Genomic DNA, 16,966 nt, shown 5'->3' on the forward strand with positions numbered 1-16,966 from the left:
TATATGGGCAGTTTAGTGTATGTCAAGTATACCTTTATAAAAGTGAAAAGAAAATGTTGTCTTGAAGAAGTTTGAGGTCAGAATGGGCCACATTTCTGAAACTGCACACTTCTCTTTGAATATGAATACCTATGCAGGTTGTAAATTATTAAGATTAGATTGAATGTGGCTTTTATCTGATGGAGAAGAACATGGAATAAATAACCTATGCTTTTTATAAGTTTCTCTCAGAAGTAGATCCATTTTTAGTGTAATTACTATGATGGCAGACTTTAGAATATTTAAACTCTGATAAAAAGTATTGATTGCAAGAGTTATTTGAGGTTGAATTGAAAGGAGATGGCTGCCGTGTTTAGGACAAAAGGAAGATCAGGCCTGTTAAGACTAATCTGACCCCTGAGGTTTTCATTGAGACTCTGAATGCTGGAGTTTGCCATTCAGGTCACCACTGAGAGAACAGAGTGAGAACAGAGAAATGTGCTGGATTTAGTAGGGGCAAAGATGAACAACAAAGTAAAAATGACAATATGTTCATTAATCCTGAGTAGTTGTTATATGAATGATGTTCTATTATTTTCTCTATATATAAACTTTTCAAAATCAAGAGCAAGCAAATAACCTCAAAGATTGATAAGACACTTGCTTTGCTTTCCAGAAACCTACATCCAGAGAAGAAGACATACTTATTCAAATAGCTGGAAGGCAGCAGGAGACTTGAGGGCTTTGAAAAGGTGAATTCAGTGTGATGCTGTTTATGTGCTAAGCAAAGGCTTCGTGGAGTAGGGGTTATCCACCTAGAGTGGGGACTCACCCACAGAAGACCAGTGTTAACTCAGCCACGGCAGGAGTGAGACACTCCTGTTTGTTGTTTTCGCCTTTTCATGGAATTGCCCTATAAAGGAGGACTTCTTTTTATGGAGGCCTCATGTTTAAACACGTAGAGAATAAGAAAGAAACAAAGAGAGGAGCCAGAATTACAGAAGCCATCCACTGGTATTCGTTTATTTATTGAAATTTCCTGAAATGTAAAAGACTATATGTATTTCTTACTTGTGGTAATGGCTAATCACAAATTCTGTGAGGCCATCGTCTTTTTCATTATTGTTATCCCTTTTCCAACCAGAGGGCCAAACTCCATAAATAAAATCAAATGAGTCTTCGAAGCAGTACTATAATATTAAAAGTACAAAATTATGTTGAGCTTTATTCCAATTCCTTTTCTAACCATAGCTCCCCCTCCAGACCCCCATTGCAGCCTGTGCGGGTAAGATAGCGAGGCAGGCCTGGTCTCCCAGAGAAGGGGGGCTGAAGCCAGGCAGCCCTGCATGCAAATTCAGTCCTGCTACTCAGCAGCTGTGTGAGTTTGTTCAGTTGACTTAACTGTGTCTCAGTTTCCTTGTCTGTAAAGTGAAGGCATAATACCTGTCTCTGGATTGTGTGAGGATGAAATGAAATTAAATGTGATAGTATATATAATGTGCTTGGTACATTTATATACAAAAAACAGCTATTACTGATGCCATAGCACTTATGTTTCCCACAGAACTCATCTTTTTATCTGACCTTAGAACTTAAGCCCCGGACAGTTGTGCTATGCTCCTCCTTAAAACTTCAGTCCTGGGCAGTTTGTGCTTTATGAGTTTGTTGGATGAGTGACTCAAATCTAGAGGCATGTCAATGATGGTGAATTACAAACAGTGTTCAGAAAATCTCTCTTATCCTTGAAGCAAATGAACTTTGAATGTGTGGCACTGTGGTTTATGTGTCTAATTTAAGGACTGAACTGAACAGTTCTGCTGTGCTACTTATAAACGCTTCATAGAAAGGGCCAACATTCAGTGAAATGAATTATGATGTGGAAACCTGCATTTATTACCAGCTCTAAAGCAACATTATTTTGTATCTTAGAGAAAAACACTTAACATCGGTTTCTCCTGCTTTCATTACAAGATAGACTATACTTTAGATTTAATTTAAATTTAAAGAGTGTTGAATTCTAGACGTCTAAATCAAATCCAACATAAAACTCTGCATGAAGCAGTGTTACTCATTTGTATTGCTTACAATTACATCAAATCTTTAAACTATGCCTAAAGGAATAAAAAATGTCATGCAATGATTATTTCCTTAATCCTAGAAGAGGAAAAAAAAGATGGCCCATTTATTAAGTTTCTCCAGGAAGCACTATCCTTAAATTATGATGAATAAATGCTAAAATAATACAGTTTATTTGAATCTGCCAAAATTGTTATGATAAATAATATATAAACACAGGTACTAGAAGTTTCAGGATGTGAAAACAAGTTTTGAAGAGTTAGTTTTAAAATATGCAGAATTAAATCTGTTATTTTTCTATGTAAGTTGTATTGGACTAAATGAAAAGCTAAGTTTTTTTTCCTTTCCCCTAATTTGGGGCTGTGGCTTTTTATCACGAGGATCATCTGTTAGTATTTGAGTCCTGTCCTTTCATGGATGGAATTATTAGGCCTTTAAACCATTAACACACACACACACACACACACACACACACAACGACAACAACAACAAAAGCGAACTAACAACTGTAACTTCAAAGGAGACCAAAAAGCAAAAACAATCCAGGGAGACAGAAAATGTCTGATGCAGAACCAAAGCCAGGTCTGGGTATCTTTGTGGGACCCTCCCAGCAGGAACTGCGTCTGTTTAGAGGTGAAGCCAACACAGTGACATCTGCCAGTGAGCTGGAAAGTCCTGATGGCAGGTTTGGGGAAGACAACTCTTATTCTAAGGGCCTACAAATTCAGAGACTATAATTCGGTTTTCAGAGAAACAGTGGTTTGTTCTGGAGACTTAGTCCCAAATCCATCCTGATCAATTATTACTCTAAATAAATTTTAAATTAAAAAATTATGAGAAGAAATAGACTATGTTGCCCTCACTCAAGATTAGGGAAATAAACATGTTTGAAGATTTGGGGGGACTCCATTTAAATATATATATAAATATAAATATACAAATATATGTAATTTAAATATAAATATACATATATGTATAATAGCATAGCATAAATGCAATATGTGTGTACTGTTCAAGGAAATATCATAGATAGGTTATGGATGGGAAATATGAGAACTAACATTTGATGAATGTTTGTGCATACCATGGATTTCCAATATCTCAGATGATTCTCATGATCACCTTGTGAGGTCGGAAAAGAGGACTCATAAGTTAATTACCTTGTCAGGGACCATTCAGCAAATAAGTGATGACAACAGAATTTTTAAAATATATCATAAAATGAATATTTGTTCACTGTAAACAATTGAAATGTAAAAGTCCCTAAAGTGAAAAGCAAAAAGCTCCAACCTCTACCATTCAAGTTCCACGTTTCATCAGCCATCATTAATATTTTCTTTTATTTTTCTGAAATTTTCTATACATATGCAGCCATATACCTTTATGTCTATTTCTGTTTATATTTTCATTCCTCTCTCTTTACATATATTTTTTCCTTGTTTGTATTTTTAGACTTCAGTAAGAATCAAACTATAAATTTTGACACTTGCTTTTTGCATTTAACAGTGTCTCTCGGAAGATGTTTCACTTCAGCATGTATAGATCTATCTTACCCTTTAATGACTGTGTGGGTAGCCCACTGCCTAAATTTAATATCATTTAATTTATAACATTAAATATTTCCAGTGTTATGCTGTTACATTCTTTCTGTATTCATCTACTAGGCCTGCCATAACGAAATACCATAGATTGGGTGGCTTAAACAACAGAAATTTCTCACAGTTCTGGAGGCTGGAAGGTCCAAGATCAGGGTGCCAGCAAGGGTGGTTTCATTCTGAAGCCTCGTCTCTTGGCTTGTGACTGCTTCTCACTGTGTCCTCACATGGCAGAGAGAGAAAGAGGAAAACGAGAGAGAGAGCACTCTCTTGTCTCTTCTTACAAAGACACTATTCCTATTGGATCAGGGCCCTAGTGTATAATACCCTCATTTAACCTTAATTACCTCCATTAAGGCCCTGTCTCCAAATACAGTCACTTTGGGCACTGGGACATCAATGGATGAATTTGGGGGGATACGTTAATTCAGTCCATAACACTCTCTGATATTGCCTATTAAACTTCTCGTGTGTTGCCAGTCTGATAGGTGAAAGAGTATGTTTTCCTCTTCATTGATTTAATTATGAGTGACTTTTAACATCTTTTTCTATGTTTGTAACTGCTTGTACCTCTTTGTGGTGAATTTTTCATGTAATTCTGCCCGTTTTTGCTTGTTTGTCTTATCAGAGCTTTTTTATATTCAAGGGGATTAGCTCTTTGCTTGATATAAATGTTGCAAATACTTTCCTCATTGTTGTGGTAATTTAATGTTTACTTATCTTTGCTCAGATGAGTATTGCTTCCAATACTCAGCTCTATAATGTTTTCCTCTGTCAACCTTTGGTCCACTTGTCCACCATAGGAGGATGGGTCCCTGTAGATAAAGTTGGAGTGTCCATGCGGTTCTGTCTCCCTGTCACTCTGTGATGTGAAACTATGTTCCTATCAGATACCCCCCATTTTGAAGTTTATATCCTCCATAGAACATGTTGGTCCATGTTGTGTCTTTTACCTTGCATAGGACTGGCAGAAATCCAGATACACTCACACCTTTGATGAATATATTGTTGCACTGAATAGCACGCACTGACCAACAGCACAATTGGATAAGTTCTGTAAACCATTTTTCTGCAGTATGAAGTAGCAAATCATGTCTACTTTATATAAACTGTATGTAGTTTGGATTCCATGAATTGCCAGAATCTGAAATACAGGTTTAATCTGAAAAAAATTAATTTATTGTTAAAAAACAGCTCATGCTTATAAGGATGTAAGTAAGCAATCTCATGCCAAAGAATAACTAGCAGTATCTAGTCTTGATGTTCTGTTTTCTTAATTGCAATGCACAGAAATAATAAAGGCTTTGAAGAAGTCTGCTCCATGTAATGAATTGTCAACAAGTGGTAAAACAATGAGTTGCTACCCCGAGTAGGGAGAAAAAACTCAGGTAAGAAATAAGTGCATCCAATTAAAAAAAAATGATAGATTTGCTAAGTTGTACAGCACTGAGTATAGTTTTTAGTTGCTTACTGTAAATTATTATGTGCTATATACATATTGTCCTTTACCTTTTATCATGGATTAAAAGTTGATTTGTGTTTCCATTTCATGAATAAGAAGACTGAGTTTCAGTAAGGTTAAGTAATTTGCCTCAGGTCACACAGCTGGTAAGTGCAAGACGTTGGATTCCAAACCACATCTTTGGCTTCAAGCTACCACATGGTACTGCCTCCCAGAAGAAGTTCAGAGAAACAAGGAAAATGCAAGCCAAAATAATCAGAGAAAGCATCCAGGGAAAACAAAACGTGGGCTTTCAAGAACAAGTAGGATTTTAATAAGCAAAGTTGAGTAAGGAGAATGTACTAGGTGGAGAAGACAGTACTAATGAAATAAGAAGGTAAGAACAAACATGGTGCATAAAGGGAAGTGATTCCTATGGCTGAGAATTCATGCTTATGGGACTGTGTAGGTAACATGCAGCCAATGAAAGTGGGCCCTGAATGTCAGAGAAAGAAGTGTGGACTTGATCAGATGCAGGTTGGGTTGTGTGGAGCCATCGAATATTATTCAGATTAACGAGGTGAAGAGTGCTGACTTGTTAAGATTGTTTGGCTGATATGGAGTATGGTCCAGAAAGCAAGCTCCTAAACATTTAAGAAGAAAAGCAGGTGGCTGCTGGTAGAATTAAGATAGGATGTACAGGAGATGTGGACTAGGATGAATGCTATGACTGGAAAGGAGCTTGAAGGATATTTTGAGGATGAGAAATATGAAACTGGATGAGCCATACTGCTTTGGCATATTCTAAATATTCAGTGTTCTCATGAAAAAAAAAAAGAAGATTTTCAAATATGTTGTAAAACCAGAGACTCAGCTATTAGTTATTTTGGGAGCTCTTTTTATTTGCTTTTTTCAGAAGTAGACCGAAGTCTTAACCAAGTGTCTAACTTAATCCAGATTTGAGTAATCATCTCAGTTTTCATTGTCTAAAGAGAGGAAAGAAACAAATGAAGGGTGACTGAAGACTATAATTGTCATTGACAATTACTGTCAGCATCAAACCCATTTTTATTTCAGCTGAGTGTTGCTTGGGTTTATTTCAAGCAAATCCCTTAGTCCAGAAATGTATGACGATTCAAGAGCCGCGGCTTCATTTTGAGCTTGGCCATTACCATTGTGTTGTCCTGATCTTTCGTCTGTTTTCCCTCATGGTAGGAAAATGGCAGCCTCAACTCCTCATATAAACTTTCGTTTTCACATCTTGGGGAAAGGAGAGGACGACTCTTCTGTCAGCCACAATGTACAGGTCCCTGTGATTTGACTAATTTAACTTCATGTCAAGGATGGGGTCACGTGAATGGGTTTAGGCCACTCGGGGGCAGTAGGAATCATTTTTAGCCCAATGGTGTAGCTAAGCAATTCAGGATTCTGGTAGGAAGGTCTTCTGGGGGAATTGATGCTGGAAGGTAACCAAAAAGTATCATTCTCTGGCCTTAGCTTCTCTACTATTCTAGAATATGAACCATATGACTGTCAAATTCATGTACGGTGCATCTTTGTTTCCTCCCTTGGCACCTAACAAAGAGCACACAGAAGCGTAGATATAGGTGTTTTTTTTTTTTTAATTTTATTTGATTAGTTGAGTGCATGCATACATGAATGAATGGAGGCCATCTCTTTGAGAGAAAAGATTTTCAGAGCAATATGGTAAGGACAGGTTATATCCAAAACTGTACACAAACACACATGTGTGTCAATGTAGCAAAGTTTCTTTTGGAGAAAGGAGGGAGGTGGTATTTCAGGAAAAAATCTCTGTAGAGAACATACATCTCAGTCTTATACATACAGACTTGAAACTCAAATCTTAAGTAAATTGACATGTTGTACCTAAGTTTGTATTTCATATGATTATATATTTTGCAATAAAACATTTGACCATGGCAATATTTTCTACTTGAATATTTGTAATATATAAGCCTTAAAATTAGATTTTGAAATACTGGAATTTGTAAGTGGACTACTTGTATAGTTTGCTAGTTATCTATGTTAAATGTTAAAAATATTTGAAAAAGCCTGGACTCCAACTCATAATAATACCTCACTTTTTGAGCATTTACAAGGTGTCTGTTGCTTTATGTGTGCAAGTTGTTTGATTCTCAAGTGATCTTGTAAGTAAACCTCATTATCACTGATTTTCTGATAGAGACTTTAAGCAACTAGCAAACAGAGATAGAAAGTCACAAAAGTATCAATTCTTTGTTGTGGTGGGAATAATTAAGATCTAGTCTTTCAGCAAGTTTGATGTGATCATATTACAATATATAAATGTATCACATCAACATGTTGTACACCTTAAATGCACAGAATGTTATATGTCAAATACATTTAAATAAAAACAAACAGATAAGAAAGTGATGGAGTAAGATTCAAACCCAAGAAAATGTGGTCTGAAAAATGCTCTTCCATTATGCTACTTGTCTTAGGTTGGGTTCCCAGGGGCAGTCCTTTGAGACTAGGATTTATGTAGAAAGGATTGATTAAGGAAGTACCAGAAGAAAACAGTAGGGGGCAGAGTAAGGCTGGGGAAGGGGAAGAAGCCAAGCAAGGATGTGACTGCCTTGTAGTTCCAGGTTTAATCTAATCCCATTGTTTTAGCCCGCTGAGTCTCCTCTAACAGAATACCATACACCGGATGGCTTATAAATGTATTTCTCACAGTTCTGGAGGCTGGTAAGTCCAACATCAAGGCGCCAGCATCTTTGGTGTCTGGGGTGAGCCTCTTGCTCAGAGATGGCCATCTTCTCACTGTGACCTCACATGAAGGAAGGAGCAAGGCCGTTCCCTGGGTCTCTTATAAGGGCACTAATCCCATTCATGAGGATCCACCCTCATGACCTATCACCTCCCCAAAACCTCACCTCTAATAACTATATAACTATCACCTTGCAGGTTAGGATTTTAATATATGAATTTGAGGGGGCGGGGAATGCAAATATTCAGTCCATGGCACCCATGGATAACATAAAGCATGTTTTGAGTTGTCCCATTTGACACAAGACAGTTGGATATTGATACACTTTTGCTTGTCACCTATCCTAGAGGAATGTGCATTTTCTGGCACTTCCTGCTCTTCACAAAATGAGTTCGAGATGGCACCTCTGAGGAAAGTCTCAGGTGCAAGTAATTAGAAATTAGGCACCAGAACCTGGATGATGGGTACACAGAGAAGGCTACAGGGACCTAAAATGCCCTTGGTGGAGCACAGACACTATCCCATCTCCTGCCCTGCCAATAAAGAAGCCAGTACATCAGTGTGGTGGCTAGGAACACTGAATCGAATCCCAATCCAGGCCACCAGAGGTCAGATCAGGACTCTGACACTTGGGCAATTTCTTAATTTATATGCATTTTATTTTCCATTTCTATAAAATGTGTGATAATTCTACTACCTAAGCACATTAGATTGTTTTGAGGATTAAATGAATATAATATTTATATTTATTTGTCTAGTCTCTATATAAACTAAAGCCTTAGAGCCTGATGGAAAGTCAGAGCTAGTGTGATGTGACTTGCTCAAGGTTGTGTCACATAGCTGGTTGGTGACCTCCACAGCGAGGAGGTGAACTTGGTCTCCAGACCTCCAGGTCTTTCCACCTCTCCTTGCTGGCCATATATGTGTTATTTTAAATTTTCTTAGAGTAGCTAGTTGGTCTCCAGTTGATTAAATATCTCAGTTAACCAAAAATTAATATATAAATATAGGGCCAGAAGCTACCTTAGAGTTCATGAATAATCTATTAAAAATTCAAAGAACGATATGTACAATAAGCATGCTGTGTTACAAACTTTCTTAAAGGTAATTTTCTGGGTTTTTTTTTAATATTCTTGAAGTGTTTGGCAAAAGTACATAATTAATTCACATTCATAAATAAGTAACTGGAGGTCATATTTTACCTCTCTCAAGGGTACTTCCATATTCACCAAGTAAAACAGCCTTAATAGTAAATGTCTGTGTGGAATTTCAGGAATCAGTAAGCAAGGGAGAGAGACATTTATGTATCTTAGAGGGGATGACTTTTTTCCCCAATATTGCCTTTCAAGGGCATTTCATTGAAGTAATTTTGTTATTAGCTTATCCAGATCCAATTAAGAATAATAAATAAAATGAAAGAGTAAAACAAAAGCAAAGTAATTTCATGTGGCCAGTTACCTAAGAGAAAAAAAGAGATATTTTCAGATAGCACATACATAAATGCACACACATATTGATGAACTGATGATATATAGTTACTTATGTGATTATTAAGCAGGACTGTTGGTTGCAAGTAACAGAAACCTAACCTGAACTAGCTTAGGAAATAGAAAGGAATGTACTGACTTATGAAATAAGAGGAAAATCTGAATAAAGAAGGCACAGAATGGCAGAGATGCAGCTGGTTTCAGGAACAGCTTAAGTTAAGTATTGAAACTCTGCCAGGACGGTCTTGTCTTTGGTAATTTTCTGTGTGCTGACTTTATTGTATCTCACTACATGCTGGCTTCTTCTACAGTCTCCACCTTCTAGAGGGCAATGGGTTCTTTTTCATGGTTTGAAAACCCCAAGAAAAGATGGATGGATTGGGTATCTGTCCCTGGGCATGCATGAAGACGATTGTTCCTATGAGAATTCAGGATTGCAGTAGAGGGTGAATTATTTCCCAGAAGTCTTCTCCCTCAGTTTTTCCCTTTTCTTCATTTCTTTTATTTATTTTCATCCAATTTGACCATGACTTCCTGAGCTTTAGCTGCCAAGTCCATTCAAGCTGTGGCTCCTTGACACCATATCAGCAAGTCAGATTTTGCTTTGAACCCTGACCTTTCTCATAGTTGACCTGTGGGACAGTGATAGCATTCTTTTGCTTAATTTGGTTGCCTTTTTAAAGTGGGATGCATTGTCATTCTAAAAGAGCTCTCCTCATTAGGGTGAAGATAGAGGGAGAAAGGGGAAGGGAGAGCGGATACCCCTGTGCTACCACAGTCACGTGACCACATAATCATCTACCTACATTGCTTCTGGTGAAATGTCCTCTTAGGCAGCATTGCTTTTTGAGCCTGCTGCCCTTTGGATAACCTTTGTCAGAGATGGTTTGCCGGCTGTTACATGGACAGCAACCTGTGCCTCGGGTAGGTATGTAAAGCAGGATGCCAGGAACAAGAACGGGCAGGAAGAAAAGTGATGGGGATTTACAGACTTTCTAGCTCATTACAGATTCCACCCATCACCTCTTTCCTTTTGTTTAAATTTTCAATTTGTGGAATTACAAGTTGGTTTCGGAGAGCTGTGTTCCACTCATGTTTCAACAAGCCACATCTTAAATGGGTAGACTTGGAAGAGTAAGTATAGGAAAATTGCTCCTAAGAGCTGTAACAACCTCCTGTTTTCCTGACTGAGCGCAGTATACTCAGACAAGTCAAGAGGGGCATTTCTTCTCCCATTTTTTCACCCTCCACAAATAAAAATGAAACAAGATAACACATATATTTAGTATAGATAATGAGGGGTTTTTTTGCACTTTGTATTTTGAAATAATTTCAGACTTACAGGAAGAGTTGTAAAAATAGTACAGAGTTCCCTAAATGCTAACATCCTGCATTTCCTTAGTTGGATTGTCAAAACCAGGAAATTAACCTTAATACAATGTTATTAACTAATCTACAGACTTTATTCAAATAAGAGGAAACAAGGTATATTCGTGACAAGTTTATGTCACAAATACCGAAACAACCATGACCTGGGTATAAACAAATCTGCAAATTGTTCGTTTTTGATTACAAAATTGAGATTAGAGGATGTATTAGATTCCCAGAGCTGCCATAGTAAATGACCACAAGTTGGGTACCTTGAAACAGCAGAAATTTGTTCTCTCAGAGCTCTGGCAACCAGAAGTCCAAAATCAAGGCATTGGCAGGGACATGCTTTCTCAGAAGGCTCTAGGGGAGAATGCTTCCTTGGCTCTCTCTGCTTCTGATGGTTTCTGGCACTGCTTGGTGTGGCAACTTGATTCCTATCTCTGCCTCTGTCTTTGCATGACCATCTTTGTGTGTGTGTGTGTGTGTGTGTGTGTGTGTGTGTGTGTGTGTGTCTGAGCCACAATCTCCTCCTCTCTCTTCTGTAAAGACACTAGTCATTGAGTCATTGAATTTAGGACCCACTCTAAGCCAGTGTAAACTCATCTTAACTAATTACATCTGCAAAAACCCTATTTCCAAATAAAGTTGTATGCTGAGGTTCCAGGAGGACATTTTGGAAGAACACTGCTCAACCCAGAATAAGGGAATTAAGCAATATATCTATCTTTCTGCCAGTGCTATTGTTGAGGTGATTGGTATTTAAAAGTTGTGAAAACATGTGCATTCTTAAGTTTGCCAATACTCAATGGCTTTGTGGAGAAGTCCTTCTGGAACTGAATCTGCTCCACAACAGGTGTCGCTAAAAGGAGACCCACAGGCAGGGACAGGTGTCTCAAGGACCCACCACCTTCAGTGGCAGAAAGATAGCATACATGTCCTCTAAGATGTTACTTCTGGTTCAGATGTAGGGGCTTGATTCAAAGTTCTATGGAATTCTGAGATGCTTAGAAGGTTTTATTGTGTGTGTGTGTCTTATCCCCCATCTTATTCTGTCCTATAGACTAAGATGACACCAAGTGAGATTCTTTGGATCATTTTATTACTTAACATAATTTTTATACATTTTTGAATACATAGAATGGGTTGCTGTTATTTTAGACTTTTTAATCATATTGTGTCCTTTGTGTCAAATTTCATCCCTAGCTCTGCCCTCTTGCAACTACAGAGTAGATAGAAATTCTTACCCAAATAATTGTTACTAAAGCAATTGAGCCACTGACTGAGTGCTGCTTAGGAGGTATCCGTAGATTTTTAAAGGTTTTCAATGGGAACAAAGTGCTCCCATCCCCTGGAACTTATGCCAAGCACTGAACACGTGATGCCCATCCATAGCCAAGGAACAGAACACACAGCAAAATAAAGAAAGATTGATGCATGGAGGCAATAGTGCAAATCATGAATTTTGAGATCTTTTATGAACGTTGTGAAATTATCTCTGGTATCGTATGTGGTGGATCAGAAGGAGCAGGATATGGGACTGACCCACAGTTTTAAGTATCCGAGTCAATTGTGAGGGGCTCGTGAGTAAGTGGTTCAAGTGGCCTCCGGGGGAAAAGTGATGGGTTGAGTGACTGGAAAGATGTGAAGGCACTTAAAGAGCAGGAAAGAGGGCGAGAGAGTTTCAAATGGAGCGCAGTCCTGGGTGATTGAGTACAAGGCAGGACAACAGGATTGGGATGGTGAAGTGGGGTGCAGTGTGGGTCACTGGAGTTGAGACAATCAGGAAATTCGGAGGCAGTGCATTTGATGACTCAGCCTCCTCGTTGTTGTCTTCACGGAAAAGATAGTATTCACTTCGTTTCCACTCAGCAAGTAGTTACTAGCAGTCTGTGTGGCAGGGACTGTGCTTTGACCTGGTTAAAGAGGGTGAGAGAAGATGGAGTCACAAGGAACAGTATAAATATTTGGGGCTTTTCAATGTCCAGTTTCAGTTTTATGGTCGCTGTTAATTTCCACCTTGGTCTTGGCTATGCTTATTTAGAAGCTCTTTATTTATTCCTTCTCTTTTTTAATGCTAAGTCCTCTCAAGAGTACCCCTAAAGTTCCAGTTTCTTGAACTAAGGGGGGGACTTTTTTCCTCTCCAAAATCCTTCAAGTTGAAGTCTCTCTCTCTTTTTATCTGTGTTTTGGTTCCTGGGCTGTTCCCTTACTATGCACCAGGCTAACAGATAACCCACAGCTGCCAGACCATCCTTGCCCAGCCTCTGTTATGTATGAAAGTGGGCGTGCAGACCTGTCATCTGCCTAGATCTGTAAATCCTACCTGTGCACATGAACACTGTGATCAATAACACAGTTTGATATGGCATCAGGTGTGTGTATCATTGCCACCCACTTTCATAGGCATTTTTGTTTTGTTTTGTTTTTCTGGGGGGGGGGGCGGTAATTAGGTTTATTTATTATTATTATTTATTTATTTACTAGAGGAACTGGGGATCGAACCCATGACCTTGTGCATGCTAAGCATGCGATCTACCACTGCACTTCCCCACGACAGGCATTTAAAAAAAATATTTCTTTGTATTTATTTTTTTTGCCACCGGATAGTCTACCTAAAGCAAAATTTAATAAAATGTTCATTGCAGTCTCAGGAATATCAATTTATCTATATCTGTATACTTTATAATGCCATGACCCTCTTTGACAATTCCTATTATTTTAATATTTTTCTGAATAGAGGCAACTTTTGGCATTCTTGTTTTGATTGTGATAATAATGTGACATCTATGAAGTAGTAACCAAGATAGGAAATCCTTTTTAAATGCTGCCTCTTATAGCTCAGATTCATTACAGCCTTACTTGTCTCAGAAATATTTGAATACTAAAATGTATTAACTCCACCATTGTTTCAAAGAAGGCAGCGATGCAAAAGGGAAGGTCTTTCCTGTGGACCGTTACCAAGTGCACAAGAAAGACGAGTGATTAATGCTTGCATTCAGTCAGCAAGCAGTGTGGGTCATGGAGCCCTTGTGCGCCTCTCTCCTTCCTCAGATGGTGCTTGCCAGTCTCTTCCTCAGCCTTACTCGGGGTGAAGAAGAATGTCACAACAGTGGGGAAACCATGCACCCTGTGACTGCTTCAGTGTTTGTGGCACTGGTCGTAGCAGCAGAAGAGAACATGTGGCTGTCATTTAGGGATAGGTAGCAGGGCGTTGGCATCACTCAGCTCCATGAGCATGCCAGGAAGCTTTGTGGGAAATTCTTCTCTATGTTGGGTACTGGGAGCCAGTGGCCCTGGCCCGCTCTAATCAAGGTGCTCCCATTCCCTGGAACTTGTGCCCTGCTCTAAACTGGTTATTCCCATCCACAGGAACATTCTTAGTGTCTCAATCAACCTCCTTGATCATCATAAAATTCTGTATCAAGAAATTCACCTATTTTCAGGAGTCTGATAATCCATTTCTTCTCCCGCATCTACGTCCTCTTACTGTAGTAATCTCTTTATAACATTCTCAGGCGCTTCTCTTTCTTACTTTGTCTCTTTCATCTCACAATAGCAAAAACAATTACTTTTCTAAGGGATTCACTTCTTCCAAAGCTTCTTATATTTTCCTATGGTCAGCACCTAGGTTTGAATGTGGAAAGTTTCCATGTCATTTTAGGAGTGGATTTTTGTCCAGAAATCCTCATTTTCTAGGCTGTACTATCAGTCTGTAGTCTGGAGATTGGGTTACAATTTAATTCTCCTTGAAGCCTTCGTTTAAGTTTCGAGGAGCGACCTTGGTATTTGCCTTCCTTAAGAGAGAGCATAGTTACAGGCCACGGGTCTCTCTTCTCCCCAGTGGCCAAGGGCACATGATCTGGGTGGCCAGGAGGGCAGGATACTCCCCAGGCGTACCACTCCCCGTCTGGCACTGCTCCCTGGATGGCAGTGCTGCACGGAGATTCTTGGTAGTGGCTCCAAAAGTGCCTCCTGGCATTGGCTGCGTGCTGTCATCACCCTCATTGCTGACAGCCATCGGCAACTTGCCTTGTGTGAAAACTTTCATCCTCCCGCACACTGGCAGCAACTTCCAAGGTCATTGGTGCGTCTCCAACATATCTTCCTCCAAGAATGTGTTGCAGTCAGAAGAGTCCTGACCTTGTGAGACAGACCAGCCTAGTTTTAAATCCCCATCTACCACCTCCTAGCCACGGTACTTAGGACTCGCTGTCTAATCCTCTGAGTGTCAGTTGTCTCATTTGTAAAATGGAGACAATAACATTTACCTTACAGAACTGTTGTAAATATTAAATGAAAGATGTCTAATGACTCAAGAGTGGCTGGCAGATAGTAGGTGCTAAGTAAAAGACAGATGTTACTATTATTGTACCTAGAGTGCCTTGTCAGCTTGGCGACTTGGCATTGATTTTAGCACTTCCTTTAGACATAAAAAATTTGTCCTACAGAGAAGGACAAATATCATGTGATATCACTCAGATGTAGAATCTTAAAAAATGACACGAACTCATCTGCAGAACAGAAGGAGACTCACAGACTTGGAAAACAAACTTCTGGTTACGGGGGGGAGTGGAAGGGAGGGAGGGATAAATTGGGAGTTTGGAATTGGCAGATACAAACTACCATGTACAGAACAGGTGAACAACAAGGTCCTACTGTATAGCACAGGGAACTATATTCAATGGCTTGTAGTAACCTAAAATGCAAAGGATATATATATATATATATATATATATGTATAACTGAATCGCTGTGCTGTATACTGGAAACTAACACAGCATTGTAAATCAACTATACTTCAAAAATGCTAAAAAAGTAGGGGGAAAAAAGCACTTGTTCTTAAAGTTTTTTTTTTTTTTTTAAGACGTTTATTTGAAGCTCCTTTAAGAGAGACACTACCCAGCATCACTCAACTCCGCACCCACCCTCTCTTAATGCCCTCTTGCTGTGCCTGGATGAAGAGCTCTAGTTTCTGTAGCTGCCTGACGCCTCCTGCCCAGGACCTACCTTGAAGAGCTCAGTACAGCCTGTATGTTCTCCCTGAACTTAGAAGGCAATTAGCAAAAATCTCACATGTGCCTGAATGGTTCACTGTGGGCATAGTGTGCCCGCCTTGGCGTACTTTGGTGCCCAAATAAGTAAAGTCTCACAATAAAGCTCAAACTAGATGTGGAAACTAAAATTTCGCAGAAATCCTAGACTGCCCTTCTGTGTACTTGTTATGTATTATGCAGCCAAGCTTGAACAATAACTGTCATTTTCAAGCAAAATAGAAAATAGTTTGTGTCTTCAGGGCATACAATCCTTCAGAGGCGAGACAAGTGCAAACAGAGCCATGTGCGATGTCGTCTTCTGTGAATATGATGTTAAAAATGCACACGTGGATTAGGTGTGGCATGACTCACTATGCAACACAAGAGAAAGCTGGATTTAAAAACTCCAACCCCTGGCTGCCCATTCAGACCTCTACCCACTAGCTACCTCTTCCCTCGGTGGCTGCTTAGATTTTCCTATTTTGAAAAAAAAAAGGCAAACTATATAGAAAATCAAAATGGAAAGACTTAGGAGAAAATAGCTGAAAACACTTTATCTTTTCCATGCCTGTTTAAAGCAAGGTTTTTTAAAATGCATTGTTTGCATCCGAGGGCTAAAGGCCAAAGAGTGGATGACCTCCCTCTAAGACAGCTAAACTCTTGGAAATTTAGGAACACACCAGAGCTTCGTTGTCAGAGGAACAGAAGGTTCGAACCTTGTAACCAATGGCAACACCTGTAGCCTATCTGAGCAAATTATAAGGCTTTGGGATGTTAGGATGTGCTTAGCTCATTCTGAGTTCCTGGACCAAAGTGAGCAAGTGTTCGGAAGGGAACTTAGAGAAGGGACAGTGGAAGGAACATAATCACATAATCACCTGGATCACGCTTTCAATATTAGGACCAACTTCACCACTCCTTCTATTTTCACTGGTTTCTAGGTTTCCTTCTCATTTGAACAGTGGCACAGGAGCACATCACTACAGTATTTTTCCTCTCTCAAATTCTAATGGTAAAATTTTTATGATAATTTAATTTTAATCACCAAAATAAAAATATACTTTATTGAGCCCTTCTTTGTGCCTAATACTATGCTCAGCACCATACAGATAGATGATAGGTAGGTAAGTAGATATTGGTGAATGATGCATCTATCACCTCCAGTAGGGATGGGTAAAGATAACATTTTGAGGTGGAAGAGAGAGAGACTGAATGCATTTAGCCTGTGTGAT

The 16,966-nt window shown here is 39.0% G+C and overlaps 1 protein-coding gene across 3 annotated transcripts in view; it reads left to right on the forward strand.

The window, feature by feature from the left end:
• The window catches only part of MOXD1 (monooxygenase DBH like 1), a 112,800-nt gene that overhangs the window by 74,387 nt on the left and 21,447 nt on the right, over positions 1 to 16,966 (forward strand). The gene's annotated exons all lie outside the window — the stretch shown is intronic.

This window comes from Camelus dromedarius, chromosome 6 (assembly GCF_036321535.1).
Source record: "Camelus dromedarius isolate mCamDro1 chromosome 6, mCamDro1.pat, whole genome shotgun sequence".
Taxonomy (NCBI): Eukaryota; Metazoa; Chordata; class Mammalia; order Artiodactyla; family Camelidae; genus Camelus; species Camelus dromedarius.